This window comes from Stenella coeruleoalba (genome assembly GCF_951394435.1).
Source record: "Stenella coeruleoalba genome assembly, contig: scaffold_32, whole genome shotgun sequence".
NCBI classification, from domain to species: Eukaryota; Metazoa; Chordata; class Mammalia; order Artiodactyla; family Delphinidae; genus Stenella; species Stenella coeruleoalba.
This window is the reverse complement of record NW_027646093.1, coordinates 815,084-837,940: the sequence shown is the minus strand read 5'-3', so window position 1 is coordinate 837,940 and position 22,857 is coordinate 815,084. Positions and strand designations below refer to the sequence as shown.

At 44.5% G+C, this 22,857-nt stretch overlaps 1 long non-coding RNA gene and 1 pseudogene across 2 annotated transcripts in view; one reads left to right on the top strand and one right to left on the bottom strand.

Annotated features, from left to right (window-relative positions):
- The first annotated feature begins 4,504 nt into the window (after positions 1 to 4,504).
- The window catches only part of LOC307181346, an 804,253-nt gene continuing 785,900 nt past the window's right edge, over positions 4,505 to 22,857 (top strand). Inside the window, exon 1 of the long non-coding RNA XR_013826468.1 lies at positions 4,505 to 4,586. This is a non-coding gene — a long non-coding RNA (uncharacterized lncRNA). The remainder of the gene's footprint in view (positions 4,587 to 22,857) is intronic.
- Positions 17,736 to 19,042, bottom strand: LOC307181345 (protein-L-isoaspartate O-methyltransferase domain-containing protein 2-like; annotated as a pseudogene). Its single transcript has one exon. The product of its transcript is annotated as a protein-L-isoaspartate O-methyltransferase domain-containing protein 2-like (transcript).

Genomic DNA, 22,857 nt, shown 5'->3' with positions numbered 1-22,857 from the left:
GAAGTGCCCTAGGCTCTGTTGCTTTGTTTTTTAGATGTTTCAGGAAACACCATACACTTCTCCTGAGTGTCTGTTGGCAATTTACATCCCGCCCATCAGCATAACAAGGCTCCCAGTTCTCCATGGCCTATCCTGCCTTTCTGGATTTTACACTTTTTTCAGATGGCCCTTTTGACCGGGGGGAAGTGAGACTTCATTGTAGTGCAGATTTCCTTTGCAAGCTTGCTTGGTTGGCCAAAAAGGGCGTATGCGTTTTTTCCTGAATATATTCAGGAAAAAACGCATACGCCCTTTTTGGCCAAGTGCATCATTGTGGACGTTCTGCCTCTTTTCCTATGCTTTCAATGCAATTCCAGTCTACCTCCTGAAATCGGTTTCCTGCAATTCTGCCCCGCTTTCAAGTCCTCTTGGCAGCCTTACTTCAGTCTACTTTTGGACGATAGCTGTCATTTATAACTCTGCAGGTTTGTGAATTACAGTGCCCCTGAGCTCCTTTCTTCAACTCGCTTTCTTGTGACCTGGCCGCAACACCGCAGGATGGCTTCAGGCCCTAATCTGGTTCCGGCATGGCATGCTGAGCCTTTGGTTATTTCCTCTTCCTGGTGGGAAATGAGAGTTAAATTTGCCCATCCAGACACCTCCAGCTAGTCTCTCATTGGTTGTCGCTATTCCTGTTCATCTTCCACAGAAATTGCAAACTGGGCCAAACAGGAGGTTAAAGGGACTGACTCTCCAAGTTGGGAGAGTGTTAGTAAAGCGTCTGGAATGTTGCACCCGAGTACCAGGGGAGGAAAACTGAGACATATTTGAACACGTCTCCCGTTCACATGGTTGATCATACTCTGGGTTCCACATGCATGTTTTAGCTGAAGGAAGAATACCTTAAACCTGGAGAGTTGAGACCCGTGTAATGGGTACCATGCAATATGACTTCAAAGGGTCTTCATTTGCTCACCGAACCTCTCCAATCCTATCACTGCTGCGTTTATACCCCTGTACACATGCTTGATTCTCTTTTGGAGACATAGCAATCCATAGGTTATAAGATACTTACTAGTCAGGTACATTCTTAGGCGTTTAATATGGGGTGTTGAGTCCATTTCGTTGAGCAAGGAGTAGCTCTTGTCTATTCCATATTTGGCTTAAGGAACTTTATCTGTACTCATTTCAATCTCTGGTTTTATGCAGCACACCAACTCACCTTTCCCCTTAAGCAAGCATAAGTTGGTTTTCTAAATTTGAGACCCTGTTCTGTTTTGGAATGCAGTTCCTGTGTAGCCAAGTTTACATTCCGTGTATTAGTGATATCTTATGATGTTTCTTTTTCTGTGTGACTTATTTCAGTTAGAATCATCGTACCTGAATCCACTCATTATGCTGCTACGGGCCTGATGACATAGATTTCATTGCTGAGTGATACTGCATTGTACGTAAGTACCACAAGTTCTTTATCCATTTTTCACTTTCTGCGATGTTCAACTTGTACTGTAAACGAGGTTCTTGTAAACAGAGCCGTTCCAAACTTTGGGGTGGCTGTGTCTTTTTGATTTTAATTTCCCTAAGCTATAGGACCATAAGTGGAAGTGCCCTAGGCTCTGTTGCTTTGTTTTTTAGATGTTTCAGGAAACACCATACACTTCTCCTGAGTGTCTGTTGGCAATTTACATCCCGCCCATCAGCATAACAAGGCTCCCAGTTCTCCATGGCCTGTCCTGCCTTTCTGGATTTTACACTTTTTTCAGATGGCCCTTTTGACCGGGGGGGAAGTGAGACTTCATTGTAGTGCAGATTTCCTTTGCAAGCTTGCTTGGTTGGCCAAAAAGGGCGTATGCGTTTTTTCCTGAATATATTCAGGAAAAAACGCATACGCCCTTTTTGGCCAAGTGCATCATTGTGGACGTTCTGCCTCTTTTCCTATGCTTTCAATGCAATTCCAGTCTACCTCCTGAAATCGGTTTCCTGCAATTCTGCCCCGCTTTCAAGTCCTCTTGGCAGCCTTACTTCAGTCTATTTTTGGACGATAGCTGTCATTTATAACTCTGCAGGTTTGTGAATTACAGTGCCCCTGAGCTCCTTTCTTCAACTCGCTTTCTTGTGACCTGGCCGCAACACCGCAGGATGGCTTCAGGCCCTAATCTGGTTCCGGCACGGCATGCTGAGCCTTTGGTTATTTCCTCTTCCTGGTGGGAAATGAGAGTTAAATTTGCCCGTCCAGACACCTCCAGCTAGTCTCTCATTGGTTGTCGCTATTCCTGTTCATCTTCCACAGAAATTGCAAACTGGGCCAAACCGGGGGTTAAACGGACTGACTCTCCAAGTCGGGAGAGTGTTAGTAAAGCGTCTGGAATGTTGCACCCGAGTACCAGGGGAGGAAAACTGAGACATATTTGAACACGTCTCCCGTTCACATGGTTGATCATAGTCTGGGTTCCACATGCATGTTTTAGCTGAAGGAAGAATACCTTAAACCTGGAGAGTTGAGACCCGTGTAATGGGTACCATGCAATATGACTTCAAAGGGTCTTCATTTGCTCACCGAACCTCTCCAATCCTATCACTGCTGCGTTTATGCCCCTGTACACACGCTTGATTCTCTTTTGGAGACATAGCAATCCATAGGTTTTAAGATACTTACTAGTCAGGTACATTCTTAGGCGTTTAATATGGGGTGTTGAGTCCATTTCGTTGAGCAGGAGTAGCTCTTGTCTATTCCATATTTGGCTTAAGGAACTTTATATGTGCTCATTTCAATCTCTGGTTTTATGCAGCACCCCAACTCACCTTTCCCCTTAAGCAAGCATAAGTTGGTTTTCTAAATTTGAGACCCTGTTCTGTTTTGGAATGCAGTTCCTGTGTAGCCAAGTTTACATTCCGTGTATTACTGATATCTTAAAATGTTTCTTTTTCAGTGTGACTTATTTCAGTTAGAATCATCGTACCTGAATCCACTCATTATGCTGCTACGGGCCTGATGACATAGATTTCATTGCTGAGTGATACTGCATTGTACGTAAGTACCAAAAGTTCTTTATCCATTTTTCACTTTCTGTGATATTGAACTTGTACAGTAACCGAGGTTCTTGTAAATGGAGGCGTCGCAAACTTTGGGGTGGCTGTGTCTTTTTGATTTTAATTTCCCTAAGCTATAGGACCATAAGTGGAAGTGCCCTAGGCTCTGTTGCTTTGTTTTTTAGATGTTTCAGGAAACACCATACACTTCTCCTGAGTGTCTGTTCGCAATTTACATCCCGCCCATCAGCATAACAAGGCTCCCAGTTCTCCATGGCCTATCCTGCCTTTCTGGATTTTACACTTTTTTCAGATGGCCCTTTTGACCGGGGGGAAGTGAGACTTCATTGTAGTGCAGATTTCCTTTGCAAGCTTGCTTGGTTGGCCAAAAAGGGCGTATGCGTTTTTTCCTGAATATATTCAGGAAAAAACGCATACGCCCTTTTTGGCCAAGTGCATCATTGTGGACGTTCTGCCTCTTTTCCTATGCTTTCAATGCAATTCCAGTCTACCTCCTGAAATCGGTTTCCTGCAATTCTGCCCCGCTTTCAAGTCCTCTTGGCAGCCTTACTTCAGTCTATTTTTGGACGATAGCTGTCATTTATAACTCTGCAGGTTTGTGAATTACAGTGCCCCTGAGCTCCTTTCTTCAACTCGCTTTCTTGTGACCTGGCCGCAACACCGCAGGATGGCTTCAGGCCCTAATCTGGTTCTGGCACGGCACGCTGAGCCTTTGGTTATTTCCTCTTCCTGGTGGGAAATGCTAGTTAAATTTGCCCATCCAGACACCTCCAGCTAGTCTCTCATTGGTTCTCAATATTCCTGTTCATCTTCCACAGAAATTGCAAACTGGGCCAAACAGGAGGTTAAAGGGACTGACTCTCCAAGTGGGGAGAGTGTTAGTAAAGCGTCTGGAATGTTGCACCCGAGTATCAGGGTACGAAAACTGAGACATATTTGAACACGTCTCCCGATCACATGGTTGATCATACTCTAGGTTCCACATGCATGTTTTAGATGAAGGAAGAATACCTTAAACCTGGGTAGTTGAAACCCGTGGAATGGGTACCATGCAATATGACTTCAAAGGGTCTTCATTTGCTCACCGAACCTCTCCAATCCTATCACTGCTGCGTTTATGCCCCTGTACACACGCTTGATTGTCTTTTGGAAACATAGCAATCCATAGGTTTTAAGATACTTACTAGTCAGGTACATTCTTAGGCGTTTAATATGGGGTGTTGAGTCCATTTCGTTGAGCAAGGAGTAGCTCTTGTCTATTCCATATTTGGCTTAAGGAACTTTATCTGTGCTCATTTCAATCTCTGGTTTTATGCAGCACCCCAACTCACCTTTCCCTTTAAGCAAGCATAAGTTGGTTTTCTAAATTTGAGACCCTGTTCTGTTCTGTAATTCAGTTCCTGTGTAGCCAAGTTTACATTCCATGTATTAGTGATATCTTATGATGTTTCTTTTTCTGTGTGACTTATTTCAGTTAGAATCATCATACCTGAATCCACTCATTGTGCTGCTAAGGGCCTGATGACACAGATTTCATTGCTGAGTGATACTGCATTGTACGTAAGTACCACAAGTTCTTTATCCATTTTTCACTTTCTGCGATGTTGAACTTGTACTGTAAACGAGGTTCTTGTAAACGGAGGCGTCCCAAACTTTGGGGTGGATGTGTCTTTTTGATTTTAATTTCCCTAAGCTATAGGACCATAAGTGGAAGTGCCCTAGGCTCTGTTGCTTTGTTTTTTAGATGTTTCAGGAAACACCATACCCTTCTCCCGAGTGGTTGTTGGCAATTTACATCCCGCCCATCAGCATAACAAGGCTCCCAGTTCTCCATGGCCTGTCCTGCCTTTCTGGATTTTACACTTTTTTCAGATGGCCCTTTTGACCGGGGGGAAGTGAGACTTCATTGTAGTGCAGATTTCCTTTGCAAGCTTGCTTGGTTGGCCAAAAAGCGCGTATGCGTTTTTTCCTGAATATATTCAGGAAAAAACGCATATGCCCTTTTTGGCCAAGTGCATCATTGTGGACGTTCTGCCTCTTTTCCTATGCTTTCAATGCAATTCCAGTCTACCTCCTGAAATCAGTTTCCTGCAATTCTGCCCCGCTTTCAAGTCCTCTTGGCAGCCTTACTTCAGTCTATTTTTGGACGATAGCTGTCATTTATAACTCTGCAGGTTTGTGAATTACAGTGCCCCTGAGCTCGTTTCTTCAACTCGCTTTCTTGTGACCTGCCGCAACACCGCAGGATGGCTTCAGGCGCTAATCAGGTTCCGGCACGGCACGCTGAGCCTTTGGTTATTTCCTCTTCCTGGTGGGAAATGAGAGTTAATTTGCCCGTCCAGACACCTCCAGCTAGCCTCTCATTGGTTCTCGCTGTTCCTGTTCATCTTCCGCAGAAATTGCAAACTGTGCCAAACAGGAGGTTAAAGGCGCTGACTCTCCAAGTGGGGAGAGTGTTAGTAAAGCGTCTGGAATGTTGCACCCGAGTACCAGGGGAGGAAAACTGAGACATATTTGAACACGTCTCCCGATCACATGGTTGATCATACTCTAGGTTCCACATGCATGTTTTAGCTGAAGGAAGAATACCTAAAACCTGGGTAGTTGAAACCCGTGTAATGGGTACCATGCAATATGACTTCAAAGGGTCTTCATTTGCTCACTGAACCTCTCCAATCCTATCACTGCTGCGTTTATGCCCCTGTACACATGCTTGATTCTCTTTCGGAGACATAGCAATCCATAGGTTTTAAGATACTTACTAGTCAGGCACATTCTTAGGCGTTTAATATGCGGTGTTGAGTCCATTTCGTTGAGCAAGGAGTAGCTCTTGTCTATTCCATATTTGGCTTAAGGAACTTTATCTGTGCTCATTTCAATCTCTGGTTTTATGCAGCACCCCAACTCACCTTTCCCCTTAAGCAAGCATAAGTTGGTTTTCTAAATTTGAGACCCTGTTCTGTTCTGTAATTCAGTTCCTGTGTAGCCAAGTTTACATTCCGTGTATTACTGATATCTTATGATGTTTCTTTTTCTGTGTGACTTATTTCAGTTAGAATCATCATACCTGAATCCACTCATTGTGCTGCTAAGGGCCTGATGACACAGATTTCATTGCTGAGTGATATTGCTTTGTAAGTAAATACCACAACTTCTTTATCCATTTTTCACTTTCTGCGATGTTGAACTTGTACTGTAAACGAGGTTCTTGTAAACAGAGCCGTTCCAAACTTTGGGGTGGCTGTGTCTTTTTGATTTTAATTTCCCTAAGCTATAGGACCATAAGTGGAAGTGCCCTAGGTTCTGTTGCTTTGTTTTTTAGATGTTTCAGGAAACACCATACACTTCTCCCGAGTGGTTGTTGGCAATTTACATCCCGCCCATCAGCATAACAAGGCTCCCAGTTCTCCATGGCCTGTCCTGCCTTTCTGGATTTTACACTTTTTTCAGAGGGCCCTTTTGACCGGGGGGAAGTGAGACTTCATTGTAGTGCAGATTTCCTTTGCAAGCTTGCTTGGTTGGCCAAAAAAGGCGTATGCGTTTTTTCCTGAATATATTCAGGAAAAAACGCATACGCCCTTTTTGGCCAAGTGCATCATTGTGGACGTTCTGCCTCTTTTCCTATGCTTTCAATGCAATTCCAGTCTACCTCCTGAAATCAGTTTCCTGCAATTCTGCCCCGCTTTCAAGTCCTCTTGGCAGCCTTACTTCAGTCTATTTTTGGACGATAGCTGTCATTTATAACTCTGCAGGTTTGTGAATTACAGTGCCCCTGAGCTCCTTTCTTCAACTCGCTTTCTTGTGAGCTGGCCGCAACACCGCAGGATGGCTTCAGGCCCTAATCTGGTTCCGGCACGGCACACTGAGCCTTTGGTTATTTGCTCTTCCTGGTGGGAAATGAGAGTTAAATTTGCCCGTCCAGACACCTCCAGCTAGCCTCTCATTGGTTCTCGCTATTCCTGTTCATCTTCCACAGAAATTGCAAACTGGGCCAAACAGGAGGTTAAAGGCACTGACTCTCCAAGTGGGGAGAGTGTTAGTAAAGCGTCTGGAATGTTGCACCCGAGTTCCAGGGGAGGAAAACTGAGACATATTTGAACACGTCTCCCGTTCACATGGTTGATCATACTTGGGTTCCACATGCATGTTTTAGCTGAAGGAAGAATACCTTAAACCTGGGTAGTTGAAACCTGTGGAATGGGTACCATGCAATATGACTTCAAAGGGTCTTCATTTGCTCACTGAACCTCTCCAATCCTATCACAGCTGCGTTTATGCCCCTGTACACATGCTTGATTCTCTTTCGGAGACATAGCAATCCATAGGTTTTAAGATACTTACTAGTCAGGTACATTCTTAGGCGTTTAATATGCGGTGTTGAGTCCATTTCGTTGAGCAAGGAGTAGCTCTTGTCTATTCCATATTTGGCTTAAGGAACTTTATCTGTGCTCATTTCAATCTCTGGTTTTATGCAGCACCCCAACTCACCTTTACCCTTAAGCAAGAATAAGTTGGTTTTCTAAATTTGAGACCCTGTTCTGTTCTGTAATTCAGTTCCTGTGTAGCCAAGTTTCCATTCCATGTATTACTGATATCTTATGATGTTTCTTTTTCTGTGTGACTTATTTCAGTTAGAATCATCATACCTGAATCCACTCATTGTGCTGCTAAGGGCCTGATGACACAGATTTCATTGCTGAGTGATATTGCTTTGTAAGTAAATACCACAACTTTTTAATCCATTTTTCACTTTCTGCGATGTTGAACTTGTACTGTAAACGAGGTTCTTGTAAACAGAGCCGTTCGAAACTTTGGGGTGGCTGTGTCTTTTTGATTTTAAATTCCCTAAGCTATAGGACCATAAGTGGAAGTGACCTAGGCTCTGTTGCTTTGTTTTTTAGATGTTTCAGGAAACACCATACACTTCTCCCGAGTGGTTGTTGGCAATTTACATCCCGCCCATCAGCATAACAAGGCTCCCAGTTCTCCATGGCCTGTCCTGCCTTTCTGGATTTTACACTTTTTTCAGATGGCCCTTTTGACCGGGGGGAAGTGAGACTTCATTGTAGTGCAGATTTCCTTTGCAAGCTTGCTTGGTTGGCCAAAAAGGGCGTATGCGTTTTTTCCTGAATATATTCAGGAAAAAACGCATACGCCCTTTTTGGCCAAGTGCATCATTGTGGACGTTCGGCCTCTTTTCCTATGCTTTCAATGCAATTCCAGTCTACCTCCTGAAATCGGTTTCCTGCAATTCTGCCCTGCTTTCAAGTCCTCTTGGCAGCCTTACTTCAGTCTATTTTTGGACGATAGCTGTCATTTATAACTCTGCAGGTTTGTGAATTACAGTGCCCCTGAGCTCCTTTCTTCAACTCGCTTTCTTGTGAGCTGGCCGCAACACCGCAGGATGGCTTCAGGCCCTAATCTGGTTCCGGCACGGCACACTGAGCCTTTGGTTATTTCCTCTTCCTGGTGGGAAATGAGAGTTAAATTTGCCCGTCCAGACACCTCCAGCTAGCCTCTCATTGGTTCTCGCTATTCCTTTTCATCTTCTGCAGAAATTGCAAACTGGGCCAAACAGGAGGTTAAAGGCGCTGACTCTCCAAGTGGGGAGAGTGTTAGTAAAGCGTCTGGAATGTTGCACCCGAGTACCAGGGTACGAAAACTGAGACATATTTGAACACGTCTGCCGTTCACATGGTTGATCATACTTGGGTTCCACATGCATGTTTTAGCTGAAGGAAGAATACCTAAAACCTGGGTAGTTGAAACCCGTGGAATGGGTACCATGCAATATGACTTCAAAGGCTCTTCATTTGCTCACCGAACCTCTCCAATCCTATCACTGCTGCGTTTATGCCCCTGTACACATGCTTGATTCTCTTTCGGAGACATAGCAATCCATAGGTTTTAAGATACTTACTAGTCAGGCACATTCTTAGGCGTTTAATATGCGGTGTTGAGTCCATTTCGTTGAGCAAGGAGTAGCTCTTGTCTATTCCATATTTGGCTTAAGGAACTTTATCTGTGCTCATTTCAATCTCTGGTTTTATGCAGCACCCCAACTCACCTTTCCCCTTAAGCAAGCATAAGTTGGTTTTCTAAATTTGAGACCCTGTTCTGTTCTGTAATTCAGTTCCTGTGTAGCCAAGTTTACATTCCGTGTATTAGTGATATCTTATGATGTTTCTTTTTCTGTGTGACTTATTTCAGTTAGAATCATCGTACCTGAATCCACTCATTATGCTGCTACGGGCCTGATGACATAGATTTCATTGCTGAGTGATACTGCATTGTACGTAAGTACCACAAGTTCTTTATCCATTTTTCACTTTCTGTGATATTGAACTTGTACGGTAAACGAGGTTCTTGTAAACGGAGGCGTCCCAAACTTTGGGGTGGCTGTGTCTTTTTGATTTTAATTTCCCTAAGCTATAGGACCATAAGTGGAAGTGCCCTAGGCTCTGTTGCTTTGTTTTTTAGATGTTTCAGGAAACACCATACACTTCTCCCGAGTGTCTGTTGGCAATTTACATCCCGCCCATCAGCATAAGAAGGCTCCCAGTTCTCAATGGCCTGTTGCCTTTCTGGATTTTACACTTTTTTCAGATGGCCCTTTTGACCGGGGGGAAGTGAGACTTCATTGTAGTGCAGATTTCCTTTGCAAGCTTGCTTGGTTGCCCAAAAATGGCGTATTCGTTTTTTCCTGAATATATTCAGGAAAAAACGCATACGCCCTTTTTGGCCAAGTGCATCATTGTGGACGTTCTGCCTCTTTTCCTATGCTTTCAATGCAATTCCAGTCTACCTCCTGAAATCGGTTTCCTGCAATTCTGCCCCGCTTTCAAGTCCTCTTGGCAGCCTTACTTCAGTCTATTTTTGGACGATAGCTGTCATTTATAACTCTGCAGGTTTGTGAATTACAGTGCCCCTGAGCTCCTTTCTTCAACTCGCTTTCTTGTGACCTGGCCACAACACCGCAGGATGGCTTCAGGCCCTAATCTGGTTCCGCCCCGGCATGCTGAGCCTTTGGTTAATTCCTCTTCCTGGTGGGAAATGAGAGTTAAATTTGCCCGTCCAGACACCTCCAGCTAGTCTCTCATTGGTTCTCGCTATTCCTGTTCATCTTCCGCAGAAATTGCAAACTGGGCCAAACAGGAGGTTAAAGGGACGGACTCTCCAAGTCGGGAGAGTGTTAGTAAAGCGTCTGGAATATTGCACCCAAGTACCAGGGTACGAAAACTGAGACATATTTGAACACGTCTCCCGATCACATGGTTGATCATACTCTAGGTTCCACATGCATGTTTTAGCTGAAGGAAGAATACCTTAAACCTGGGTAGTTGAAACCCGTGTAATGGGTACCCTGCAATATGACTTCAAAGGGTCTTCATTTGCTCACTGAACAGCTCCAATCCTATCACTGCTGCGTTTATGCCCCTGTACACATGCTTGATTCTCTTTCGGAGACATAGCAATCCATAGGTTTTAAGATACTTACTAGTCAGGTACATTCTTAGGCGTTTAATATGCGGTGTTGAGTCCATTTCGTTGAGCAAGGAGTAGCTCTTGTCTATTCCATATTTGGCTTAAGGAACTTTATCTGTGCTCATTTCAATCTCTGGTTTTATGCAGCACCCCAACTCACCTTTCCCCTTAAGCAAGCATAAGTTGGTTTTCTAAATTTGAGGCCCTGTTCTCTTCTGTAATTCAGTTCCTGTGTAGCCAAGTTTACATTCCTTGTATTAGTGATATCTTATGATGTTTCTTTTTCTGTGTGACTTATTTCAGTTAGAATCATCGTACCTGAATCCACTCATTATGCTGCTACGGGCCTGATGACATAGATTTCATTGCTGAGTGATACTGCATTGTACGTAAGTACCACAAGTTCTTTATCCATTTTTCACTTTCTGTGATATTGAACTTCTACGGTAAACGAGGTTCTTGTAAAAGGAGGCGTCCCAAACTTTGGGGTGGCTGTGTCTTTTTGATTTTAATTTCCCTAAGCTATAGGACCATAAGTGGCAGTGCCCTAGGCTCTGTTGCTTTGTTTTTTAGATGTTTCAGGAAACACCATACACTTCTCCCGAGTGTCTGTTGGCAATTTACATCCCGCCCATCAGCATAACAAGGCTCCCAGTTCTCCATGGCCTGTCCTGACTTTCTGGATTTTACACTTTTTTCAGATGGCCCTTTTGACCGGGGGGAAGTGAGACTTCATTGTAGTGCAGATTTCCTTTGCAAGCTTTCTTGGTTGGCCAAAAAGGGCGTATGCGTTTTTTCCTGAATATATTCAGGAAAAAACGCATACGCCCTTTTTGGCCAAGTGCATCATTCTGGACGTTCTGCCTCTTTTCCTATGCATTCAATGCAATTCCAGTCTACCTCCTGAAATCGGTTTCCTGCAATTCTGCCCCGCTTTCAAGTCCTCTTGGCAGCCTTACTTCAGTCTATTTTTGGACGATAGCTGTCATTTATAACTCTGCAGGTTTGTGAATTACAGTGCCCCTGAGCTCCTTTCTTCAACTCGCTTTCTTGTGATCTGGCCGCAAACCGCAGGATGGCTTCAGGCCCTAATCTGGTTCCGGCCCGGCATGCTGAGCCTTTGGTTAATTCCTCTTCCTGGTGGGAAATGAGAGTTAAATTTGCCCGTCCAGACACCTGCAGCTAGCCTCTCATTGGTTCTCGCTATTCCTGTTCATCTTCCGCAGAAATTGCAAACTGGGCCAAACAGGAGGTTAAAGGGACTGAGTCTCCAAGTCGGGAGAGTGTTAGTAAAGCGTCTGGAATGTTGCACCCGAGTACCAGCGTACGAAAACTGAGACATATTTGAACACGTCTCCCGATCACATGGTTGATCATACTCTAGGTTCCACATGCATGTTTTAGCTGAAGGAAGAATACCTTAAACCTGGGTAGTTGAAACCCGTGGAATGGGTACCATGCAATATGACTTCAAAGGGTCTTCATTTGCTCACCGAACCTCTCCAATCCTATCACTGCTGCGTTTATGCCCCTGTACACATGCTTGATTCTCTTTCGGAGACATAGCAATCCCTAGATTTTAAGATACTTACTAGTCAGGAACATTCTTAGGCGTTTAATATGGGGTGTTGAGTCCATTTCGTTGAGCAAGGAGTAGCTCTTGTCTATTCCATATTTGGCTTAAGGAACTTTATCTGTGCTCATTTCAATCTCTGGTTTTATGCAGCACCCCAACTCATCTTTACCCTTAAGCAAGCATAAGTTGGTTTTCTAAATTTGAGACCCTGTTCTGTTCTGTAATTCAGTTCCTGTGTAGCCAAGTTTACATTCCGTGTATTACTGATATCTTATGATGTTTCTTTTTCTGTGTGACTTATTTCAGTTAGAATCATCATACCTGAATCCACTCATTGTGCTGCTAAGGCCCTGATGACACAGATTTCATTGCTGAGTGACATTGCTTTGTAAGTAAATACCACAACTTCTTTATCCATTTTTCACTTTCTGCGATGTTGAACTTGTACTGTAAACGAGGTTCTTGTAAACAGAGCCGTTCCAAACTTTGGGGTGGCTGTGTCTTTTTGATTTTAAATTCCCTAAGCTATAGGACCATAAGTGGAACTGCCCTAGGCTCTGTTGCTTTGTTTTTTAGATGTTTCAGGAAACACCATACACTTCTCCCGAGTGGTTGTTGGCAATTTACATCCCGCCCTTCAGCATAACAAGGCTCCCAGTTCTCCATGGCCTGTCCTGCCTTTCTGGATTTTACACTTTTTTCAGATGGCCCTTTTGACCGGGGGGAAGTGAGACTTCATTGTAGTGCAGATTTCCTTTGCAAGCTTGCTTGGTTGGCCAAAAAGGGCGTATGCGTTTTTTCCTGAATATATTCAGGAAAAAACGCATACGCCCTTTTTGGCCAAGTGCATCATTGTGGACGTTCTGCCTCTTTTCCTATGCTTTCAATGCAATTCCAGTCTACCTCCTGAAATCGGTTTCCTGCAATTTTGCCCCGCTTTCAAGTCCTCTTGGCAGCCTTACTTCAGTCTATTTTTGGACGATAGCTGTCATTTATAACTCTGCAGGTTTGTGAATTACAGTGCCCCTGAGCTCCTTTCTTCAACTCGCTTTCTTGTGACCTGGCCGCAACACCGCAGCATGTCTTCAGGCCCTAATCTGGTTCTGGCACGGCACGCTGAGCCTTTGGTTAATTCCTCTTCCTGGTGGGAAATGAGAGTTAAATTTGCCCATCCAGACACCTCCACCTAGTCTCTCATTGGTTCTCGCTATTCCTGTTCATCTTCCACAGAAATTGCAAACTGGGCCAAACAGGAGGTTAAAGGGACTGACTCTCCAAGTGGGGAGAGTGTTAGTAAAGCGTCTGTAATGTTGCACCCGAGTACCAGCGTACGAAAACTGAGACATATTTGAACACGTCTCCCGATCACATGGTTGATCATACTCTAGGTTCCACATGCATGTTTTAGCTGAAGGAAGAATACCTTAAACCTGGGTAGTTGAAACGCGTGGAATGGGTACCATGCAATATGACTTCAAAGGGTCTTCATTTGCTCACGAACCTCTCCAATCCTATCACTGCTGCGTTTATGCCCCTGTACACATGCTTGATTCTCTTTTGGAGACATAGCAATCCATAGGTTTTAAGATACTTACTAGTCAGGTACATTCTTAGGCGTTTAATATGGGGTGTTGAGTCCATTTCGTTGAGCAAGGAGTAGCTCTTGTCTATTCCATATTTGGCTTAAGGAACTTTATCTGTGCTCATTTCAATCTCTGGTTTTATGCAGCACCCCAACTCACCTTTACCCTTAAGCAAGCATAAGTTGGTTTTCTAAATTTGAGACCCTGTTCTGTTCTGTAATTCAGTTCCTGTGTAGCCAAGTTTACATTCCGTGTATTACTGATATCTTATGATGTTTCTTTTTCTGTGTGACTTATTTCAGTTAGAATCATCATACCTGAATCCACTCATTGTGCTGCTAAGGGCCTGATGACACAGATTTCATTGCTGAGTGATATTGCTTTGTAAGTAAATACCACAACTTTTTTATCCATTTTTCACTTTCTGCGATGTTGAACTTGTACTGTAAACGAGGTTCTTGTAAACAGAGCCGTTCCAAACTTTGGGGTGGCTGTGTCTTTTTGATTTTAAATTCCCTAAGCTATAGGACCATAAGTGGAACTGCCCTAGGCTCTGTTGCTTTGTTTTTTAGATGTTTCAGGAAACACCATACACTTCTCCCGAGTGGTTGTTGGCAATTTACATCCCGCCCTTCAGCATAACAAGGCTCCCAGTTCTCCATGGCCTGTCCTGCCTTTCTGGATTTTACACTTTTTTCAGATGGCCCTTTTGACCGGGGGGAAGTGAGACTTCATTGTAGTGCAGATTTCCTTTGCAAGCTTGCTTGGTTGGCCAAAAAGGGCGTATGCGTTTTTTCCTGAATATATTCAGGAAAAAACGCATACGCCCTTTTTGGCCAAGTGCATCATTGTGGACGTTCTGCCTCTTTTCCTATGCTTTCAATGCAATTCCAGTCTACCTCCTGAAATCAGTTTCCTGCAATTCTGCCCCGCTTTCAAGTCCTCTTGGCAGCCTTACTTCAGTCTATTTTTGGACGATAGCTGTCATTTATAACTCTGCAGGTTTGTGAATTACAGTGCCCCTGAGCTCCTTTCTTCAACTCGCTTTCTTGTGACCTGGCCGCAACACCGCAGGATGGCTTCAGGCCCTAATCTGGTTCTGGCATGGCACGCTGAGCCTTTGGTTAATTCCTCTTCCTGGTGGGAAATGAGAGTTAAATTTGCCCATCCAGACACCTCCACCTAGTCTCTCATTGGTTCTCGCTATTCCTGTTCATCTTCCACAGAAATTGCAAACTGGGCCAAACAGGAGGTTAAAGGGACTGACTCTCCAAGTGGGGAGAGTGTTAGTAAAGCGTCTGGAATGTTGCACCCGAGTACCAGCGTACGAAAACTGAGACATATTTTAACACGTCTACCGATCACATGGTTGATCATACTCTAGGTTCCACATGCATGTTTTAGCTGAAGGAAGAATATCTTATACCTGGGTAGTTGAAACCCGTGGAATGGGTACCATGCAATATGACTTCAAAGGGTCTTCATTTGCTCACCGAACCTCTCCAATCCTATCACTGCTGCGTTTATGCCCCTGTACACATGCTTGATTCTCTTTCGGAGACATAGCAATCCATAGGTTTTAAGATACTTACTAGTCAGGTACATTCTTAGGCGTTTAATATGGGGTGTTGAGTCCATTTCGTTGAGCAAGGAGTAGCTCTTGTCTATTCCATATTTGGCTTAAGGAACTTTATCTGTGCTCATTTCAATCTGTTTTTATGCAGCACCCCAACTCACCTTTACCCTTAAGCAAGCATAAGTTGGTTTTCTAAATTTGAGACCCTGTTCTGTTCTGTAATTCAGTTCCTGTGTAGCCAAGTTTACATTCCGTGTATTACTGATATCTTTTTTTTTTTTTTTTGCCGTAACTACCTTTATTGGTATCGCTTGTGTATCAGTTCATCAAAACCTTTGTTTCATATTTCTCGCCTTAATCCCCTGAAAGTTCCAGATGGGTAAAAATACTTTTAAATACGCAGCTGGCTTCTGTCTTATGTGCTTAATATTATACATTTGTTGCTTGTTTTGCACATGTCTATGGCTGCACTACTTGGAAGACGAAAGTCACATATAAAAATACAGACTAATCGAAACACAAAAGTCAGCCATTGTCTAGAATGTGGTTTACAATACAGAGCTTGCAGACAACACAGACTATATATATAAGTCATCTGTCTGAAAACAGAAAGTAGTGTCTCATACTGACTCCGGAGAAAGGTGCTGACACACAGGGAAACTCACTGATGATTCTCCTTTATGTTTATTAGATAGATCAATACCAAATTATTTCACATATATTATATTCAATATCTATATATATATATCTTGTAACCAAATTCTGGTTTAAAAGTCATAAACCAACATGTAAATACAAAATGTTAGGAAAGGTTTAACATACATAGGGGAAAACATGTCTTATGCCTCGCAAAGACTTTCTACAATCTAGCATAAAGGCAAATGTGGTTGAAAAAAAAGGAAATCCGTATACAATTACAGAAAAACATTTAGTCAAGCCACCTAATATAAAATATTTCAGATATCATGTCCAAAAACGTCCACGTGTTGCAGAGGTCTCTACAAATCAATTAGAATGACGTCAACAAGATCTGCAAACCGAAGTCTTAGCAAGTAAACGTGACTCATGCTTTTCTCTCTGAGACAATGAGGCTTGACGTTCAGTTAAAGGCAGGTAAACACGACTATGAAGAAACCCTTCTTTACAACAGCTTAACGGTACCCATTTAGGGCAATACACCCGCTTTCCCAGCTATGTGTGCACGCAGTTTTCTGTGATAAAATGACTCAGTTACTTTAAAAAAGCATAAATGGCAAAACAAAATAACCAGAACTCCGCGAAGCTGGTAAAACCACAAAGACACTGAAATCCAGCAACTCCTGAGAGGCTGAGAGATCAAATGAATCATAAAATCTGGATGACTCTGATTTGGGGTTTAACTTTGGTTAAAACTGAAAAGTCTGAAAAGAACCAATGTTTTGGAAGAAGCAGTGTCACTTGTAAACATCCTGCCACCTAACTAAAAGGACGGCCTCTTCTTCTAGACCCACGACTTAATAAGACAGGAAGCTCTCAACACACAGCGCTGGAGAAGATGGATTCCACAAGTCAAACTTGAGTGAAACTGTTCTAATGCAATGTACCAAACACGCGTTTGTTCTTAGGAAAAATTACAAAACTAACAAATATTTTTCTCCAGAATTATAAAAGATAAAATCTATGAATCAGTACTGTTATGTGATTACAGAACAATAGCCAACTGAAAAAAAAAACAAAACACCAACCCACAGGCCGTCTACACCGTCCCCAATCCATTTCCTGCAGCCAGTACTTCCCACCTGCTCTGAGGACTGAGCCTTAGACACCGTTGACTGTATTTAAAGTTGAGTCAACAGTACTCTCTGTCTCTGGGGCAAAAGTAATGCAGCTCATTACTTACACACAACACTTGTTTCATTCTTCAGGACTTTCTTTGACGGGATTACTCAATGTTGGTTACTTTAAAGGTAACAAAAGGTGTCAGAAAAAAATGCCTTGGAATTCTTTTGCAATTCCACAAAGACACCTGGCAATCTGATACGTTCATTCCTCTCCCCATCACAATTTTTGTTTTTTAAAATTACAATTGACAACTCACGTAAGATGTAATTAATTTACTTAAAATAAGAGAGGGCTTTTCAATCAAGTATCCACGTTCCAAATAACTAAAACATTTAGTTAAATCTTTTAAATTAATCTTTTAATAAATCTTTAATTACTCGGTGCCAGTAATTAAGAGGTTGATTCCGTAAAATTCAAACTTGCACATAGGCGTGTCCCACTCAGAAAAGATTTCATACACTTAGCAACTTGTGCTTTTTGTCTCACCTTTTATAAGAAACACAGATTAATTTCAACTTCAGTTTTCCTTTCTGATGCAGACACGTGTACCTTGTGTAAGAAACGGTCTCCAGGCCACCTCCACGTGTAGACCTCAGCATTTCCTGAGAGTGTGAAGTCAACCCCTCCTCCAGGAGACTCTCGCCCTTTTGAGACATTCCCCCTTGCACCTTATGTTTGTCAGACTATGTTTACAGAAATCAGATGACTGGATGAAAACTCTACAGGACAGTCAAGGACAGACGAGAAGACGAGATGCAGAGCGGGAGCCCCTTCCTCCTCCAGTGCACCTGCTGCGGGCAGCCCTCCAGGAAGGCTTGGCCTCCTCCCCTGGACCACAGACTTACTTTTCTCTGTAATAAAGCAGGTAGTACTTCAGGGGATCTGGCAGAGGGAGGCTCAGGACCTTCTCACGCAGGAAGTTCACCGGGGGCTCGGGCTTGGTGTCCGGCGGGGTTGTCACCTCTTCTTCTTGCCGCTCGTCTTCCAGGTCTCCGCAGCTGGTGTCATCAGAGGGGTTGGAGAGCCGACTGGCAAACACCTCTTTGTCCAAAAAGACAATCGTTTCCATTCGGTGGCGGCGAACTCTCCTCCGTTTAAACCTGGGAGTGTTCTTCAGTCCGTTCCCGTTTTTGTTCACAGCTTCCTGGTGGATGACCTTCTTAATGGTGCCCCGGATGGCAATGCGCGCCAGGTCCTGGAGGCTGCGAACCGCCAGGGGTGTGGACAAGTCGTGATTCTCCTGACTCCGACTGGCAGGGCTGGACGAGTGGAGCAAAAGACACAGCCAGAATCTTTTTGGTTTCCCAGGCGGAAGGACCCGTCCGAGTTATCTTAGTCAACTTCTCTTCCAGCGGCATGACCAGGACGCCCCCGACTTTGAGGAGGCTCTTCATGTACCCCTCGTGCTGCTTCTGCACGCCTGCCCCGCAGTACACCCGGTCATACTGAGAGCAGCCTGGAGAGATCTCCAGGCAATTGCCGGTGACGAAGGAGGGCTCGCAGAAGTCAAACTTGTCGAAGCTGTCACTCGTCCTGATGAAAAAGTCCAGCTTCTGCTTCGCATACTCTGTCACATCTGAATGGAGTTCCACCCCGTGGTTCACACCAAAAGGACCGAGGATGAGCCCCACCATGGAGCTGAGGTAGCCGGTGCCGCTGCCCAGGTTCAGGAAGGAAAGGCCAGGCTGCAGGTCCAGGGCCTCCATCACCTCCGAATAGATGCACGGAGCAGAGAGGTGGATGTTCCCGTGCTTCCACGCCAGGTCCTTGTACGCGTTCTCCTTAAACTCCTCGAGGTAATAGTCGGCGCGGTCAACAGCTCGGAAGGCCTGCTCCACCAGCTCGGAGCGGATGTACTGCGCCGCCTTCAGATGGTCTATCAGCTCGTCGTTGTCTTCACCAGCACTCACCGCGCCTCCCATCTTCGGGACCGCGCTTACAGAAAGCTGCCGCTGGAGAGACCTCGGGAACCCCCGGAACGCTGGAGGGCGAACCCCCGGGGAGGGGGGAGGGGCGACGGGAGACGCCTGGGACGCGGAGGGGTGTTTATGCTTGGGGGTGGGGAACGAGAGGACAGCGGAAGAGGACAGGAAGACGGGGAGAGGAGAATGCGGCCCTGGGGGAGGGTCCGGGAGCCCGGGACCACGGGAAGGGGAGGGGTGGAGAGGAGGGAGAGAGGGGGAGGGGGCCGAGGGGCCGCACCGCCCCCATACCCCGCTGCAGGCCGGGCCGAGGGCGGCGGCGGCGGCGGCGGCGGCTCAGTACCTCCTGGCTCGGCGGGCCCGCGGAATCGGCCGCTGGGCCGCACCTGCAGCTCTTCCGGCGCCCCTCGCCAGTCCGCCTCCCACTACGCAGCCCCGACCTCCGCCCTACTGATATCTTATGATGTTCCTTTTTCTGTGTGACTTATTTCAGTTAGAATCATCATACCTGAATCCACTCATTGTGCTGCTAAGGGCCTGATGACACAGATTTCATTGCTGAATGATATTGCTTTGTAAGTAAATACCACAACTTTTTTATCCATTTTGCACTTTCTGCGATGTTGAACTTGTACTGTAAACGAGGTTCTTGTAAACAGAGCCGTTCCAAACTTTGGGGTGGCTGTGTCTTTTTGATTTTAAATTCCCTAAGCTATAGGACCATAAGTGGAACTGCCCTAGGCTCTGTTGCTTTGTTTTTTAGATGTTTCAGGAAACACCATACACTTCTCCCGAGTGGTTGTTGGCAATTTACATCCCGCCCTTCAGCATAACAAGGCTCCCAGTTCTCCATGGCCTGTCCTGCCTTTCTGGATTTTACACTTTTTTCAGATGGCCCTTTTGACCGGGGGGAAGTGAGACTTCATTGTAGTGCAGATTTCCTTTGCAAGCTTGCTTGGTTGGCCAAAAAGGGCGTATGCGTTTTTTCCTGAATATATTCAGGAAAAAATGCATACGCCCTTTTTGGCCAAGTGCATCATTGTGGACGTTCTGCCTCTTTTCCTATGCTTTCAATGCAATTCCAGTCTACCTCCTGAAATCGGTTTCCTGCAATTCTGCCCCGCTTTCAAGTCCTCTTGGCAGCCTTACTTCAGTCTATTTTTGGACGATAGCTGTCATTTATAACTCTGCAGGTTTGTGAATTACAGTGCCCCTGAGCTCCTTTCTTCAACTCGCTTTCTTGTGACCTGGCCGCAACACCGCAGGATGGCTTCAGGCCCTAATCTGGTTCCGGCCCGGCACGCTGAGCCTTTGGTTATTTCCTCTTCCTGGTGGGAAATGAGAGTTAAATTTGCCCGTCCAGACACCTCCAGCTAGCCTCTCATTGGTTCTCGCTATTCCTGTTCATCTTCCGCAGAAATTGCAAACTGGGCCAAACAGGAGGTTAAAGGGACTGACTCTCCAAGTGGGGAGAGTGTTAGTAAAGCGTCTGGAATGTTGCACCCGAGTACCAGGGTAGGAAAACTGAGACATATTTGAACACGTCTCCCGATCACATGGTTGATCATACTCTAGGTTCCACATGCATGTTTTAGCTGAAGGAAGAATACCTTAAACCTGGGTAGTTGAAACCCGTGGAATGGGTACCATGCAATATGACTTCAAAGGGTCTTCATTTGCTCACCGAACCTCTCCAATCCTATCACTGCTGCGTTTATGCCCCTGTACACATGCTTGATTCTCTTTCGGAGACATAGCAATCCATAGGTTTTAAGATACTTACTAGTCAGGTACATTCTTAGGCGTTTAATATGGGGTGTTGAGTCCATTTCGTTGAGCAAGGAGTAGCTCTTGTCTATTCCATATTTGGCTTAAGGAACTTTATCTGTGCTCATTTCAATCTCTGGTTTTATGCAGCACCCCAACTCACCTTTACCCTTAAGCAAGAATAAGTTGGTTTTCTAAATTTGAGACCCTGTTCTGTTCTGTAATTCAGTTCCTGTGTAGCCAAGTTTACATTCCGTGTATTACTGATATCTTATGATGTTTCTTTTTCTGTGTGACTTATTTCAGTTAGAATCATCATACCTGAATCCACTCATTGTGCTGCTAAGGGCCTGATGACACAGATTTCATTGCTGTGTGATATTGCTTTGTAAGTGAATACCACAACTTCTTTATCCATTTTTCACTTTCTGCGATGTTGAACTTGTACTGTAAACGAGGTTCTTGTAAACAGAGCCGTTCCAAACTTTGGGGTGGCTGTGTCTTTTTGATTTTAATTTCCCTAAGCTATAGGACCATAAGTGGAAGTGCCCTAGGTTCTGTTGCTTTGTTTTTTAGATGTTTCAGGAAACACCATACACTTCTCCCGAGTGGTTGTTGGCAATTTACATCCCGCCCATCAGCATAACAAGGCTCCCATTTCTCCATGGCCTGTCCTGCCTTTCTGGATTTTACACTTTTTTCAGATGGCCCTTTTGACCGGGGGGAAGTGAGACTTCATTGTAGTGCAGATTTCCTTTGCAAGCTTGCTTGGTTGGCCAAAAAGGGCGTATGCGTTTTTTCCTGAATATATTCAGGAAAAAACGCATACGCCCTTTTTGGCCAAGGGCATCATTGTGGACGTTCTGCCTCTTTTCCTATGCTTTCAATGCAACTCCAGTCTACCTCCTGAAATCGGTTTCCTGCAATTCTGCCCCGCTTTCAAGTCCTCTTGGCAGCCTTACTTCAGTCTATTTTTGGACAATAGCTGTCATTTATAACTCTGCAGGTTTGTGAATTACAGTGCCCCTGAGCTCCTTTCTTCAACTCGCTTTCTTGTGCCCTGGCCGCAACATCGCAGGATGGCTTCAGGCCCTAATCTGGTTCCGGCCCGGCACGCTGAGCCTTTGGTTAATTCCTCTTCCTGGTGGGAAATGAGAGTTAAATTTGCCCGTCCAGACACCTCCAGCTAGCCTCTCATTGGTTCTCGCTATTCCTGTTCATCTTCCGCAGAAATTGCAAACTGGGCCAAACAGGAGGTTAAAGGGACTGACTCTCCAAGTGGGGAGAGTGTTAGTAAAGCGTCTGGAATGTTGCACCCGAGTACCAGGGGAGGAAAACTGAGACATATTTGAACATGTCTCCCGATCACATGGTTGATCATACTCTAGGTTCCACATGCATGTTTTAGCTGAAGGAAGAATACCTTAAACCTGGGTAGTTGAAACCCGTGGAATGGGTACCATGTAATATGACTTCAAAGAGTCTTCATTTGCTCACCGAACCTCTCCAATCCTATCACTGCTGCGTTTATGACCCTGTACACATGCTTGATTCTCTTTCGGAGACATAACAATCCATAGGTTTTAAGATACTTACAAGTCAGGTACATTCTTAGGCGTTTAATACGCGGTGTTGAGTCCATTTCGTTGAGCAAGGAGTAGCTCTTGTCTATTCCATATTTGGCTTAAGGAACTTTATCTGTGCTCATTTCAATCTCTGGTTTTATGCAGCACCCCAACTCACCTTTACCCTTAAGCAAGCATAAGTTGTTTTTCTAAATTTGAGACACTGTTCTGTTCTGTAATTCAGTTCCTGTGTAGCCAAGTTTCCATTCCGTGTATTACTGATATCTTATGATGTTCCTTTTTCTGTGTGACTTATTTCATTAGAATCATCATACCTGAATCCACTCATTGTGCTGCTAAGGGCCTGATGGCAGAGATTTCATTGCTGAATGATATTGCTTTGTAAGTGAATACCACAACTTCTTTATCCATTTTTCACTTTCTGCGATGTTGAACTTGTACTGTAAACGAGGTTCTTGTAAACAGAGGCGTCCCAAACTTTGGGGTGGCTGTGTCTTTTTGATTTTAATTT